The sequence below is a fragment of the Prenolepis imparis genome, unplaced genomic scaffold (assembly GCF_030444845.1).
Source record: "Prenolepis imparis isolate NDT839.2.m4 unplaced genomic scaffold, iyPreImpa1.0 SCAF_10, whole genome shotgun sequence".
In the NCBI taxonomy this organism is placed as follows: Eukaryota; Metazoa; Arthropoda; class Insecta; order Hymenoptera; family Formicidae; genus Prenolepis; species Prenolepis imparis.
In genome coordinates this window covers 11,558,347-11,575,865 of record NW_028141168.1, presented here as the reverse complement: position 1 = coordinate 11,575,865, position 17,519 = coordinate 11,558,347, and the positions used below count along the sequence as shown (strand labels likewise).

Sequence of the window (17,519 nt, the reverse complement as noted above, 5' to 3'; positions counted from 1 at the left end):
AATGCCTCAAGCCTGATTATCAGAACTGTTAACAAATTTTTATTCAGCGAAACAGAAATTTTTCGACTTGACATAAGTCGTTACATAGTTTAATCTTTAAGAAAAATTATTTTTGAAAATACATTTTTGGTATAACATTTTCTTCAGTATTTGTTGCAGTAAATAAATATTTATTATTAACAATAGTAAAAAAATTGAATAAAAAATTTTATTAATATTTAACGTAATTATTTTTGTAAAAATATTAATTATTTTAGACACTTTATAATTTGTTAATATTTATATTTTGCAGATCAACATGTACACTACAACTCTGCTGCTGTAAGTCGTATCGGTGAGTCTAGTAAATTTTAATTATTTAATACACAAAGAGAATTTTGACTTAGAATTTACTGAAATTCATGATAATGGTGGGACAATATGGTATGGAAAGAATTTTATGAGAATTTCTTTGATTAATATTCCGTTGATTAATATTATCACAATAAACATAATAATATCTACACGTTAAAATATAAAACATGTTTGAGTAATTTTACTAAACTGCATGGTAAAATTAATCAAACATGTTTCATATTTTATTGTGATAGATATTATTCTTGTTGTGATAAATATTATTCAGAGAAATTCTCATAAAATTCTTTGCATACTATATTGTCCCACGATTACCATGATTTTCAGGGTAAATTTTAAGAGAAAATTGATTTTGTGTACTTGACAATTTTAAAGAAATTATTTGTTTATTTATTTTAATGATCTGATTTTTGTTATTGCGTAATATACCATGTATAATATTTTCTATATATTATTCTAAAATATATATTAAATAAATTATTTACATTAATTAATATTTTGTTATATAAATCCATATATATATTTTTTGTTGGAATTGAGTTGTTTAAGATTTTTTAATTATTTTATTTATTTTTATACAAATTTTTTATTTTTACTTATTGCATATTATATATATAAGAATTTAATCTTTAAGTAAAATTTTTTTCGTAAAAATATTATTTTGTGTTACATTTTTTACAGTATTTGTTTTAGTAAATAAAGATTTAATTAAAAATATAGTCAAATAATTGAATTTTTAAAAAATATAATGTAAATTATTAATAATACAATTTAATTAATTACAATTTAAATACATATAATTTTTCGTTGGAATTGCGTTATGTTCAAAATTTTTAAATTATTTTATTATTTATATAGAAATTTTTGATTTTTATTTATTGTATATGTATATTATGTATATATTATTTTATTATTACTAATTATATATTATATTTATTCTTTATTACTTATTGTATATTTTACAATAGTTTAATCTTTAAAAAAATTTCTTTTTGTAAAAACATTTGTGTAATATTTTTTTAAGTATTTGTTTTAATAATCTGATTGAATATTAAAAATAGTTAAAATATTGAATAAAAAATTCAATTAATATTTAAAGTAATAATTAGTTTTTTAAGATATTAATTATTTTTTAAAATATTTATTATTTTAGACACTGTTTTTATAATTTGTAAATATTTATATTTTACAGAGCAACGTGTACAACTCCGCTGCTTCACGTCGAACCGGTGAGTGATTGATTGCTTTATTTAAAAATCTCATATATAATAATATATAATATAATATTTTATATTATCACATTTAAAATTGTATATTAATTCGAAGGAATTTTTATAATTCACATCAGTCAAAATACATAGTGGTTAGAAACCAATTTGATTTATCTCACACTCTCTATCACGAAAAATATAAAATTATTATGTCATGCAATCATATACCAGAAATGGTGTTAAATCTGTTGAGTTATGTGTGTAGAAATGGTAAGATACGAATAAATCAACATGAGAAAATATACGCGCAGACAAATGGTCTTATGACGCGTAGCGTTGCAGTATTTTTACGGAAGTGCTACAGCACTTGCATTGTCAGTTGAACGACTTTTGCGTGTGACCGGCCAGTTCCGCCGGTCAAGTTTACAATTGCATGTCAGAAGAAAACGAGGAGCTTAATTAAGTAGAGAATACAGCACGAACAAATCGCGATCAGCAGTGTTTTTTTTCAATTCCTTCGTTAAAATCACAACTTTCATTAATTTGAGTAGCCTATATATAGAAAGCGAAAGGATGTAGGAACATTTATCGCATATTTTTTGTTAATATATCGTATGCAATAATTTTATCAATGTCAAAATAAATACTGCAATTTATAAAAGTTTGTAGAAAATTATTGAGGATTTTAGTGTTATAGTAATTTATCAATTTCGCAAAATTCTTAAATTTTTTTATCAGTCTTATTATAACTTTTAAGTATGATAATTTTGTTGACTTTTAAATATGATAATTGTGAATTTCGATGAATGTATATTTACATTTATATTTTCTAATATTTTACATATTCAGAAAGTAAAGAGATGAGAAATAAAAATTTTTATTTTGATTACTATTTAAACTAATTATAGTAATCATTTTATTATCTTAAATTTATAAAAGATTTTACAATTTCTTAGTATATGATATCCTATCGATTTCGATACATAGGCTCGCTCAATTTTATGAGCATCCGGTGTTCTAAGGTGAAATTATCAGCATGGCTTGCGTGCCTACGCGGGTCGACAAAACAATCAGCTTCGTGTAGCACTACGCGAGAGGCGGAATAGAGGGTGGCTCGACGTAGCGGCGATTGCTCTTAGGGACGAAGGGGGAAACAAAGGTGGGAAGGGAACGCCGGTGGGCGACGTTACTCGTCCGGGGGTTGCCACTGCGAGAGCACGAAAACACCGGCTTCTACATCCATCATTGTTCCTCGGCTGAAGACTGATAGGGCGCCATTATCTTCGAACTCATTACGATCCCCTATTGATAAAGGTACGATTACGCCGCGGGGTTAATCCGGGCTGGCCCCGACCTCCAATTCGGAAATTGGAATTTCTGGCTCTGCCAGGAGGACGTCAGGTCGCTTGAAAGATCCTCGTGCCGAGCTCCGACGTTTGGAGCCTCGGTTTATATCGACTACTACCTTCGCGTTCGCGCGATTTTGATGTTTTTCTTAGATACTGCTTCTTTTTTTATGCTGCTCTGTAAATCATGACCCTCGGAACGCGATTCATGTTGTAATTACGTAGTTGCCGATTAGAAAATGCAGGTTGGAAATGCGAGTGCTTAAAATGGTTCTTTAAATATAGCCAACCACTACCTACTACGGCCTCAGATCCTGTACGCGATTTTCGAGCTATTTTCGTTTAGGTTCTCTGTTTTTCATTGCTCCAATTTAAAAGTCAAATTTCACCCAAAACTAACGTTGCCTATGTTCGGTCGAAGGCAAAGAAAACTATTATTATTCCATAATAATATAGTTTGAATCTTTTCGGGATTTCTTTTTCTTTTACTGACAAGGTTTCGTTTCTTTTTTTCAAAAAAGAGCTCTCCTTTCTCTTTCTGTTTCTTTGATTTTAATTTCCATAAGTTTGGCTCAAGAAAATAAGCAATTCTTGAAATCTGTAAATATTCAATAATTGCAAAAGATATAATTACAAATCATATATCATCATTTAAAATTAAAAATAGTTTATGTCCAATTTTTTAAACGATAATTTTTTTATAAATATATTTTATACAATTACATCTTGCGAAACAAAAACGAATAAACAATGTGCAAAAAGATCTTTTTGTCTTTAAATTAATTTTGCGATCAGATCTCGGTTACTTTCGTGACGACTTTCGATTTCTTTCACGGCTTGTTCTTCTTCTTTTCTTTATTTCGTGTAGAGAGCTTGCCTTTTCGTTCGTTCGCTTCTTCTTTTCAGTTGGAATCGAGTTTCGCCCCGCGATGCGCATTTGGCGGTGCCTCTATTAAGTTTATGACACGACTTCGAGTAGGTTCCGATGTTTGAGAGATAACAACTACAGGCTTTATGACGTCGTCGTCGAGTGAAGGAATAACGAGTGAAAGATGCAAATAAAAATTAACGATAATCTTTTCGGCATTCCTTCAAGTTTATGCTCACTTTTCTACAAATAAAGATGATTCCGGCTTATGCTCTCTTAATTTACACCATTCGTTCCGACGAATATCGACAAAGTTTCATTGGTTCTCGTGCAAGAAAAAAAAATGTTCTCTTTTTGCAAACTTATAGCTTTATTTAATTTTAGAAATACTTATATTATTATAATTGCTGTTAAATTTGTTTTTAACTAAATGCAATTTGTTTCTCTTTTAAAAAATTACTTGCTTAGTAATTATATGTTTAGTTACTTAAAATATTTGTTAATGACCGTGTCATGTTTAAAGGAGAAGAGAAAAGTAATGGAATAGTATATAATGAGACTCTATATATACAACCATTTTTATCGAAGCATGAGCTCCATTACACAATAATTTCCGTGTAACGGGCAGACAGTCAAACTTCTGTTTTTTTTTGTTTTTTTTTTTAAATATCAGAGTGCAGTTTTGGTTCCTACGAAACGTAGAAAGTTTCTGCTCTCGTTCGCGAGGTGTCCACATGCACCGAATTGAAGATTCGAAACGAACGATTGCACGACAGGAAATTACGGTGCCGCGATCGGACGTCTAAACGCACGCAACCCTTCGAGAATTTAAGGGGCGATCCTTGCGGAGTGTGGTCTCGACAGTTTCGGACGCGAGTCGATTAGATTCCCTCTTCTTTGCGGTTTGTCTGCGCCAGTGATTCGCAAATGTCACCCGCGTAGGCTGTTAATCCATCGACGGATACCAGTTCGATTAAAACTAAAGACTTACACATCTACGGTGTTTCAAAAAGTTTATTAGTCTTTATTATCTTTATAATGATGCGCTTAAATATAATTTTGAAGAAAATATTTAAATCTAGATCTAAACAGTTATTACGAATAATAATAACGTTAGCGCACGTGATTTTATATTTATATTATATACTTGCGTGTAACTTGTATTTTATAGTCCGCGTTATTATTTAAAATACCAGTATCAAAATCAATAATTTCGATATAATATCCTTTCGCAATTGCTTTACTCTAAACGCGATTAAATTCGTACGAAATGCAGGAACCATTTGTCAATGCGATCCTGAGGAAGACTCGGCCTTCCTATAAGGCAGGTGGCGTCTGCACCCTTTTCGCAAAAAGACGAAAAAGGATCCGTAAAATACACATATACAGAACGCTCGCGGGCAACACATAACGTCCCCGTAGCGTCGGGTCCGTTCGTAATCCCCGACTTAGGTCGTGATAAAATCTCAATTTATAAGTGTCCCATGGCCGCAATATCGAAGACCGAAGGCTAGATAGGCCATTCTTACCGGGGGTGTACGGTATCAGGGACGCTGGTATTACTCGTGAGCACGCGACTACTTAGCATGCAAATGCATGAAAGCAATAAACTACTCAATACACTGCGGGGAATTTACCCCGATCGATTTAGCAAGCTCCTAAGCCCGTCGTCCTTTGGTCTGCGCTGCGTATGTATATTCTCGATTTAAACGTGCGCGATCGCATTATTCCACGCGATAGCGTAAATCGTCGTCTTTAGCATTACAAACTTGCCGTCGGTGCAACGGTGAGTTTGTAACGTTCGAGTTCGGAAACATTATGGGACGATAGACGTTCCCGATCGAGACGAGTCCCTTTGATTCTCGGTGAAGAAAATTACCGTAAACGGTTGTGTAGCTTACGCGGCAATCACGGTAGAAATGATATAAATACAATCGACATACAATAGAATAGGTGCGTAGATATTAAAGAATCGACAGTATATATAATGAATAAATGACAAGTTTTTCAGGAATAAAGCCATGAAGGTCAATACAATATTTTATATAGATATATTTCAACGTAAAATTATATTAGCCAATCTTGTCGCATATACAATTTATTTCATATTTACATAAAACTCCGTTAATTAACGTAAATATTCCATTCTGACATTTTATATATTGTTACACGTATATGGTGAAACTCAAAGCCAACCAAATCTAATGGCGGAAATTTTTGTTCATCAGCTAAGCTATTATTAATTGGAAATACATTAAAGGTAACGATCGATGAATAGATTGTGATCTGACTACTGTTAATGCAGATCTAACAATTTAATGAGAGGCGTCCACTCGCCGACCAATTATTTGACGAGTCACTGCCGAGAAACGTGACTAGCATTTCCCGTAAAACCTGTCATAGCTCGTAGGACTCTTTCGTCCCACTGCTCGAACGAATGTAAATTAAGCCATTACGATCTGGAGTGTGATGGCGCCAACATAATAATACAATCCTATAATATTAGTTGCAATTTAAAAGGAAAAATCTTGACTTTCTTTTCAAATATACTGAAACAATACTTTTATGACATAATTTCTGGAAAATAGTTTATAGAAAATTTAATATATTTGCTTTTAATATTAATGATACATACGCGTAGAAATGTATAATGTAATAATTATCCAACGAGATCACAAATTAATGATAATGAATAAAGATGTTGAGCGAGGGAAAATAATTAAGATTCTATTATTATATTTTTTGCAAGAATGATTCATTATAGTATCAAACTCTTTGTCGACATAATATATGTAATTCTAATTCTTATCGCGCAATCGCACGATAAAACTTTATTTAAATACCATATTTCACGCACACATACGTAGCGAAAATGATCTTTTCAAACATCTTTAAAATTTATATCCTAATTATGTTTCTAAAACATTGACGCAAAATTGCAGATAATTGCAGACTGTCTTCATTGTAATGCGTAACGTAATTTCTCATTGAATTGCAAAGACATTTCGAAGAGTGCATGAGGATCTTTTACGTGCGGAAAATTTACACTATTTTCGAAGGTATTTCTCATGCTGCGCTGGCATAATTAACTGCCGCAGATACGGATGACGTTGCGATTTATTTCACGCGATACCGTCGCGTAATTATCGCGCTTACTTCTTCAGGCTAAACCACATTTTAATTGGTAGTCGGAAACTGTAGGTTTTCTCGTCCCGCTCTCGAAGGATTTGTTCGAACAGCGCGACAAATCCATCCGCCATCGTGTCATCGTGTTTCGAGAAACGTTATAAATTTCATTTTCTGCATTGCTCATTTTCTGGTGTACATCGCGATAATTCAAGGTGCGAGAATTCCTTCTATAACCTTGAGCGTTCGTTAAAGCTCTCGTAATATTTCTAGCATTATGTGAACAATTAATGCAAAAGGTTTCCGATGAAATCAACGACATTAATCAAAGTCAAAGAAGTCGAGCAACGTATACTCTCGTCGCGATAAAGTACAAATCTGCAATCTCAGGTGACATTTAAGAAATAAAAATATATGCGAGAAGCCGATTATACATTTGACCAACTAATATTGCTTAATATGTTATAGATCGTAAAAGAATGTTACAATTACTTTAGAGAATCTGAAAAAAGTAATAAATATTATAATGCTCGCGCTAATGTTTTTATAAGCAATTCTTGAAATAATTTTATACTTTGAGAAGCGACTTGTCTAGTTGCATTATGTAGCAAATTGTTGCAGAGCTCGCATTGATATCAAAATTAATAAGTGTAATCGAGATCCAAGTACAAATTCATTTCTTATTATTCCGTGAACAGCATGGTGCTTCGAGCCACCCACAGCGGATCGATCGATCAAAGGCAAATCGATTCTCTATCTTACAATGCGTCGCTCATTTTCCATGGCGTTCACGCGGCGATAAAGACACAGTGGCTTACATGCACTGTAAGATATGTAATTCCTGCAGTCCGCATTCGTCGGACATTCACACTAAAAGATTATATATAGGGTGTCTCATGGATACTATAAGAAAATTTTATATTAAGAGGCTTATTATTATTCGTGTATAACTATCGAAAATCAAACTGATTATTTGACGGTAATTTTTCCATAAATTCTCCTTAAAAAATGGATCAAAAATTAGACCTTTATAATGAATGTATCAATAAGAAGAATTTTTACGTGTATTACAAATCTAAGAGCGTTACATGAAACACCGTATATGCGCGGTGATCGGACCTCCCGCTTGCGATCATCAATGATTCAGACCTCAGGCCGACAATGCCAAGAATTTCCTCGTTTCCTGACTTGGTTTTCCTTTTTCTGCGCACGGTTCGGCACGGCGCTGCGCTCCAAAATTACGCCGACAAAAAACCTCCGTTCGTTTCGATTCGATCGAGGGTACGCGTCCCGGTTTTTAATTTTTTTTTTCGTCCCTTTAGGCGCGCTACCGAGTTATAATGACTGCATTATGACGATTGCAGTGTCAATCTTCATTTGCGGCAGCGCGAAGTCGAGCCGCTTTGCCTTGACCGTAGCATGCACGTGCTCGTTTATTAATTAGCTGTCTTCCGATTTTTCTCCTTTTTTATTTTTGCCCGTTCATCGAGCAGTGCCGTGCGGAATCTCATGCATCGTTGGCTGATGCACTGCGTTACGTTTCTGCCTGCAGCGCTCATTATCGATCCTCATTGTACGTCTTATGAATTTATGATTGCGCTTCTAATTGGAAACGTCGATTGGCGCCTTCCAGTCTTTTCCGCAATCCGCAAATTTTTTATGCAAATCACACGCGAACACGCGATCTTTTATTCGATTCCGTTGCCGATCAACGACCATGCATTACTGCAGTCATATGAGACCTTATTTAAAGAAGACTTGAATTCTTTACGTTACGATGTCTTATTCAACCGAATGGATGGTCCCATTCGGAACGGATAGTTAATTAACGTTATTAAATTATTACGAGTCGAAGACGACATTTGTATTCGCGTTCGAATTCTCATCTGTGCAGATTATTAATTTTAAAGCTATCCTCCATTAATTCTCGCACGAGTCTAGTTAATAACTAACGTTACTTCGAACGCGTAAATGTTGACCGTAAAGACAACAATCGTTATTACTATCCGCATTATTACCGAGCATGTTTTTGTTATCGTAATCATGCCGGTTGTACATCGTATGACGAACACTTTTTTTATCATCACGATCTTCTTTTCCACTGAGGGAGAGTCGGTCCGGTACTTTATGCCGAGGTATCATGGCTTCGCAATTTTTCACCTCTTTGAAAAAAATTCCAGAGAGAAATTATAATGGATTCTGTCGCGACCGTAGAGAAATAAATAAAATATCAAATCTCCGTTTGTATGCTTTATTTTATTACGCGACCACAATATTTTAATCTTATAAATCAGTTTGGTAAGCCGAATAATATATATATATATATAAGCTTACGCGCGAATTAATAACATTGAAATTAACTTTTTTTTCTTAAACATTTTACATAAATACCTTAATTAGTAACAGCCGTAATTAATAAATGCCGTAATTAATAACAGCAATTAGTGAAAGAGAGAGTTCATAATATTACTTTTATTCATTATATCATCTGTACCAAAAAAAGTTGCCATTGCAGAAAAATCATTACATATTTGCATCTGGAGGATAAAATTGTAATATATATAAATTATTAAGTAAACGGCATGTGTTCTTGGAAAAAAAAAAACATGGCCCTTGTTTCGTGCTGAAAGAACAATTTAGAATCGTAACGCTTTCTCGATCGAATAAATCAGGGTTCAAATCCTTCGCTTTTAGCCGAGTGAGTCGGTCAGTTTGTAACTGTACGCGGGACGTTAAATTTAATGCCCACGGCCGTGTTCACGCATAGTACGCCGATGTGGATACACAAGGCATGGCAAAAGAGATGGTAGGCATGTAAGTGCGGCGAATGAGGTAGGCAAACGAATGACATTAAATAGAATTGCGCCGGCGTATAAACAATCGGATCGATAATTTAAGATACTTATCAATTGTTTTATATATTAGTGCCAGCCTCGCGATTTTTAATTCGTCCGCGATGCAGCGGTTCTCACTTTAAAAGTATTCGCATTTTCTGCGCTTGAGAAATCAATAGGAACGAAAAGGAACGTCCAGTTTTGCAGATCCGATTTATTTCTTGTCCATTTATATCTCGCGTTATTCTTTATTATCAGTAACGCAATACATAGCGTTATTTATGAAGAAAGCGATAGTATAGAGTATATCTGTTTGCATAATTAGTTTTTCAACATGTATAATAATAAAAATACGTCTCAATTAATCATACGATAACCGTGATGCTCCTGTTCTTTACTCGTAATTTAGTATTTTAATGTTACTCGTGTACTGAAAGAACTCATAGTCCCTATGGCACTTCCTAATTGAACGTCGTTGTTCCCGGAAGTCGAGGATTATTCCGTTGTAGTAATATCAGCTACGTGTATACAAATACGTTAGCCGAACTGGAAGTCGGGGAACTTGTAGTATGTAAATCCATCTTCCTGTACGTAATTGAAAAACCGACGGTAGTAGTGCTACGGTTCTCAAAACCGGGCATGAGGTCGATATCTTTAAATGCTCACTTAAATCGCACTTGTGAATGTGATCTTTCAATACCAGAATAAAGTACGCAGAGAAAAAGGTTCCTTACTTTTTACAACTATCTATCAATATTTATCAGTGTTAGAAGGATAAATATATTTTTAACCATTAATTAATATTGATATAATATACATACAGTATATTAATATATTATAGATAGTATATATTAATATTAATAATGAAAAAGAATATATACGATTAAAAGACCGTCATAGATTATTGCATATACGGATTTCTGGTACGATCAGAGTTAGTTCATTATCATCAGAAGGAATATTGTATCGTGAGCAATTACGGATAAAGATAAGAGATCTCTTTGCTCAATGAACAGGTCTGATCTAATTAGATTTATTTCTTCCGTGCGAATATATTATTTAGTAGTTATTATAATCATTAATATATAAGTATTAATAATTAATATATTAATATTAATATATAAATATGAAGAGAAAGTGATTAACAAATATCGAAAAGCAATCTATCAGAAAATTTTTGATAAGAAAATATTGATTCCAAGTGCGTCATCGAATAAAATAAACATTTCGCATTAGAACTGGAACAGCTTATTTACGTTTATCATGAATCTCAACAAAAATTGCATTGGCTGTTCGATTTAACGCGAGCTTCCGCGCTGTATTTGCATTGAACTAGGAATAGCAAGGAGTGCTTCGTGTTTTTTGTTCGGCGAGAACGATCCTATAATAAGGTAGTACGCGTCGTAGATTACGGGGTATTGAAGGCAAGACGTATATCGTAAATGTGAAATGTAGAAGTGAACTGCACGTGGGTCTGATAGGTCGCGCGCGACCTTCTCAAACTCGAGTTTCGATCGATTTCGCGATGCGGAACGAGACGGGAGGACTTATCGACCGTCACCGCCAACCAGCCGAACCCTGTCTCAACCCTTTGACGAGTGCGTGCACGCGATCCTTGGGGCATGTGTGACGTCATAATACTGCGGAAGTACGGTTCGCGTATGTAAATCAAAGGTAACCACACGCGAAACCGACACATAACGTGGCCGCTTTTAAATTGCTTTGTTTGATCGCTCGCTATCCATTAGGCCTTATTCATTGCGAAATTCTCCGAAAACGCATGTGTGCACGTGGTCATACTATTGCCGGCAATATAAAATTTCTGTCTGTTTCAATTTAGTCTTTCAATTGTACAAATATTATCCGAATGTGGAAATAAAAATTCATATTATTAATCATCTATTTTCTCTCGTCATTAGTTATACGAAAAATGTAGCTTTGAAAGAACACATCATTAACAATTATTTTTTTAAATATTCAACTGTAAATGCTAACTGAGAATGTGCGTGAGATTGAATTATTGCCAAAAGTAAGATTATAAATTGGAATTGATTAAAAAATAAGATTATTGTCAATTTATAATTTCTGAGTTTAATCACCCTAATTTCTAGGATTAAGTAGTACTGTACTAGCTAAATTCTCGTCAAATTATCGTTATAAAAATTAACTCGAAATTCTTAATTAAAGAATTTGCGAATAGAAGAACGTGCTTAACTTCTAGTAAACGCTGCGCGGGTATAACAAACGGTCTTTAAGCTCGCGAAAATGCGATGTCGCGATATTATTTCGCGCGCAAAACTTAACCCAATAAAGTTGAAGTGGCGGTTGCTGCGACAACGGACGATAAGCTCTCCTTCGTATATACAACACCCATGTCCCATGTAACCGCGCCTCTTCTCTCCCTGGAGTTTGTCTCATTTTCCCTTGATTTTCAATCACGCATGAGTGACCGCGTAAAAATTAGAAAGGTATCCGCGAGAATAAACGCGCCGGCGGATTAAAAGCGCGCGCTCGAGTATTTTCTCGCAATTTTCGTGTCTCCGTGCTTATTCCGGTAGTCGGGATCCTTCTGCATCCCGGTTACTTTAACCGTCGACATCGACCCCCAACGTTTCCTCTTTCTCTTTACTTCCGTCTTGCTTTCCTCCTTGTCTTTTCGTCGGTCGGCTGTAAGGCGATAAAATGGACCGCTATGCGCCGCGAAAAATTTCACAATCAAGCTCAGACAATGCAGTTGTACCGCAACGATGCATAGCTCGCCTACAGTTGCTTCTCACCGGCGTGGATGGTGATGCTGGAAGGTAGAGACGATTGGGCGGCTCTGCTACAAGGCAAAGCTCCCGCTCACTCCACCGTACACGCCTCGGATATAATAAGTCACGTGACATTAATATTTGAAAGCAGTCGGTACGTGGATTGCATTCGGAGTGCCTCTGCTTCTCCTGCCTCACAATATTCCTTCCTTCCTTCCTTCCTTCCGCCTTTTTCTTCGCGAACATCCAACTACCCTCCCTTCTTTCTACGATCTACGGGATTCTACTCCTCGTCTGCGTCTTCTATTCAGACGACTTTGCTGCAGCATCAGATGTGTTTACTTCGTAGATTAGGTTGTTATAATTGCTACAATATTTGATCGCTCTATACCTTAATTATTAACTTATTAAATATTTATATATGCTAAAGAAAAGTATTTATAATTGTTATTTGTTATTACTAGTTTGAAGTAAACGTTATAATCGCGTGATCAACCCCTTATTAGAACTATCTTCCAGTTCTATCGCGGATACCACACGAAATTAGCGCGTAACATCATTTAACTATTCCATCGTTAACCAATTACGGCGACAAACCCGTCGTACTAAAGTGATAATGATGCTCGTACACTTTCGGTCTCGTTTCCGAGATTATGCACCGGTGTAACTTGAAAAGCGAAGGGGATATATTTACGCGTGTTGTTGCCAATATTTCGTCGAATCACCATGCTTCCTGTGGCCCACGACGTGTAAACTCTCCTCTCTCGAGTTTTTTGCTCGCGCGAAATCACACGTAAAAGAGAAGTACTCGCCTGCGAATGACGGCTTCGTGTGATGGCAAGCATTTTTCCTCGCTGGTCTCTTTCTCTTTTTCTCTCTACCCCTTTCTTTCTCTCTTTCTCTTTATATTTGTCGAATGTATTCACGCGAATCTCAAACCTAATCGTCTCTATCGAGAGAAAAAAATATTTCCGGCACGCCATAGCGATCATTTTCCTTACTGATACAAATTGATTTTTAATCACAATAAATTGATTTTTAATTAAATGCCCGTTTGATAAACATTCTAAAAAATTAATATTTAAAAGTTATAATAACTAATACTATATTATATTAATGTATTTAGATTTTTTATTTATATACATATACGCAGAAGATAATTATAGAATTCCAAATTAATTACAAATTATATTACAAATTCTCTCCAAAAATTAATTTAATTGCGCTTCTAAAAAATTATTTTTATATCTATTATAAATGTCGTATATTGTATGTTGAAATGAAGCACACTTGATCAAATTAATTGATTTAGATATAAAATCTATCGATTTAAATATGTAATAATCTGCAAAATTAAAACAATAATATCATTTTTGACTGCAAGAACGGTATCTCGCAAAAGTGTCGATTACGCGTTCACCGAGGGGGATTAAATCATCTTAAAAAATTAAAACTCAGGATGCGCTCGCTACGACCGTCGTGAAAAACTGCACACAAGTGGCGGGCACACATTTTCCGCGCGCCTCGTTCCGCGATATATTTCAAGCCGGATAGAAGCAACCGGTATGTTGGGGCTCCGGGGAGGGTGGCGGGGTGCGGCCTTAGAAATGGAATACCCCACTTTATGTTTTATGCGATAGATCAGCTGGCGGGGCTGTCATACGGCACTGCGCGTCCCAGGGATAAAGTAAGATAGACGGATACCTTCGTGTATGCGGATACGCCGCGGATAAATTCAACGTTACGTCCGTGGCTTTGCCGTTTTACCTATACCTACCAACCCCCAACCCCCTTCTGCTCACTCTCCTTTCCGTATACCGCCCTGCTGGTATATATTCGCCCGTTTTGCAGGGGTGCTCAAGCGCCTTTGCGATGGCAAGACAAGTGAGAAATGTCTCCAGGTGAATGTTGTCGGAAAAATATCCGGTTGTTGAGAGAACGTTATTCACGAATGTATTGTCATTTTATTTTTTTATACATTCAATAAATTTCTTTCTGTTTTTTATTTTGGATTTTGCTAACATATTTTATATCATTTTTCAAGAAAGTTGAAAGTATCGAAAGTATTGCATTAATAGACGTATGATTAGATGATTCTCATTAATATCTATGCATTTCTATCTAAATTTTTTTTTATCACATCCTTATATATTTTTATATTTATATAAGGATGTGATAAAAAAAAATAACAGAGAGGTAATTTACTTAAAATGTTTAAATGTTTGCGAATCTAGAACAAAGTTAGAATGAGAATTTGCTACATATTTTTCTCTCTTTTTCTCTCTCTCTCTCTTTCTCTTTCTTTTTCCCTTTTCTCGATATCACCGCGTCAACGATATGTAGCTGGATACCTTCTGGGAAAGGGATGCATAAAACATACGTATAGATAGTGCGCGTGGATACGTGGTGTCTTTCTCTCTCTACTTCACTGATCCACGAGGTAAAAACTCACCCCGAATATGACGTATGCATGCGAATACAGGAAAGCGGACCCCTCCATCGTTCTTTCCCTCTGCCGCGCTACCTTTGTCTCTTTTATTGGCGTTCTCCGGAGAATTGATAACGGCAGAACGCCGCCACGAGTACGCTAATCGTACTCGAAAGGATACTCGAGACTGCCGCGCTATTTTTCACGATTTTCACGATTTCCACGATCCCTTATTCTCTCGGCATATTCGCCATATACCCGATGTTCACTTGGACTATGTATGTTTCACATTATTACAAAAGATTTCTCATGTACCCATTGATCAAACGGCGATAGGAATATAAAGTATTAAAACTTAAGTATGCTAATTTATTTCCGTACGCAATTATGAATAAAACTCTATAATTATTGTGTAATTATAATTTTTTTAAATTTACTGCGAAAAGTAATATAAGAGATTGTGTCTGCATTGCGCTACAAAGTAGCTCTCACCGAGTTGATTCTGATGGCGATCCGACAAAAACTTTACGATCTAATCTGACTAACGATCGAGATCACAGTTTGACAGGAATTAGTGCGTCAGAGACGAAAACCGCCTACCATGTCTACCGCGAGTTTCGGCGACTGTTAACAATTAACGTTACGAAATAATCGTCAGTTTTATTCGGCATCAACTCGAAATCATTAGAGAGTTTTATCGCGCAATTACGCAAAGATCGAGATAGTTTATGCTTTATAAATTGTTCTTCCGCGGAATTACTCGATCGTTAATATACTCCGGGAGACCGGGGAACGGATCGGCATCGGCTCATCTCCGTGATCTCCGTATAATGATTTTTAACACGAAAAACCGAGATCGTTTTTGTTCGTTAGCCCTTACGTTTCGATCAGGCTAAATTATAGGCTCTTGATTACTTCGAACCGCGCAAAGGGGAGGGCGGGGAATAAGGTGGAGTCCACGAGAATCGTACGCAAGAAAGTCTTCTTGGGTAGACTCGCGTCGCGGCGTCGTAAAGCCTCGATAATCGCTCTTCGACTTCTCTCTCTCTGCCGACTCACGATCGTCTTCTTTCCCTTTGGAATCGCTCCACTCGTTAGAGGGCGAGAATTAAGTGCTTCGGGGTACACGCTAATTCGTCGAGGCACGCGGTTTTATAAAGATACGCAATGGCGTATTCGCGTGTATGTTATCTTACGTGAATAATATAATGTCTGACGATCTGTCGTTTAAAGCGTTTGTTCGAAATTTTAACGATAAACTGTCTCATTAAACGCGAGATGAAAAAAATTATAAGAAAATTATAAACTTGTACTTATAATTCTTTTTTTTTTTTTTTTTTTTTTAAGAAATGTATCAATTCAACCACGAAGTAATATAACTTCCTGACAATATATTTAATAACGATAAAAATTGTAATAAAATAAATATTTCTAAATTCTTATAATTTATTTTAATATTTGACAATATTATCGCGAAAAATATATGTATGCAAATTTATCGCCTCCGCTTGTAATCTCGTCTCAGCTTTACGAAATGATTAACATTGGTGAAACGACCGAGGCGCTTTTTCTTGGGCGACGAAAGAAGCTCTCATAGTCCGCCGGTGGTAATTATTATTGTCTCTCGTAAGTCCGAACGGATCGGCACACCTGATCCATAGATCCAGGTTATTAGACGCGTGCAGCACGGCATTCAGGTCGAGCACCTGCCTCACCTGTTGCCGCAAAACATTATCTCCCCGGCAACGTTCCGCGGCACTTACCTGCAGTCATCTCTCACCGATAAATGACGGAAATTACTTCGTAGCCGTCGTCCTTTGTCCCTATTGCTCGTTCCGCCTGTGAGGCTTCCTCGGTGCCTACCACTTTTTTTCGCGTGTCGGCATTTTCTGGAGCGATAACGCACCCGGCGTTGCGCATATCGCGGATTCTTAGACGTCGCTCATTTCACGCACATAGCGAGCTCTGAAATCATCTGATGTCGGCAAAACATTATGCCGCTCTTTTTTTTAGCGATACTTAAGAATTATACCAGATGCTGTGCGCACTGTTGATTAATTAGCAATTAATTTACTTTTACGCCTGATTTATACGACTATTCTTATACATTTCATTCGTCCTAGATTGCAGTAAGTTCAATCGCGCTCTCCTTGCGCATTATCGTTTCTTATTGCGGATGTAATATTATTTTATGGTAGAATTATAATGGGCACTGCTGAGAAAAAAAATTTAACAAAATGCAAGTTTGCGAGAAGTATAAATTCTTTTAATCACACTCGTGTTCGCGAATGAAACAATATACAGCCTTTCTCATAGTTTGAGAGGCAGCCACTGCCGGTAGACGAGGCGCCACGTCTCGGTATTATCGTGTGCGTCCCTGTGATATTGGATATCCAGCTATCGTATGGCTTTTTCATATAAACGTGATGTGACTTTATGAATTTTCCTTTTCGCATTCTCAATTATCTCGATATTTTTCTCAGACTGAAATTTCTCCATTAATATTTTTTAAAATTATCTGTGCCCGTGTGCAACGAAGGTGGAATTGATTATAACTTTTTTTTCATTTTAGTTTTTTGTCATTAATTATAGCTTAGGA

The 17,519-nt window shown here is 35.6% G+C and overlaps 1 long non-coding RNA gene across 1 annotated transcript in view; it reads left to right on the top strand.

Annotated features, from left to right (window-relative positions):
• Positions 1–17,519, top strand: part of LOC145941885 (uncharacterized) — a 137,892-nt gene that overhangs the window by 12,205 nt on the left and 108,168 nt on the right. Inside the window, exons 2-3 of the long non-coding RNA XR_014426254.1 lie at positions 293–321; positions 1,547–1,583. This is a non-coding gene — a long non-coding RNA (uncharacterized LOC145941885). The remainder of the gene's footprint in view (positions 1–292; positions 322–1,546; positions 1,584–17,519) is intronic.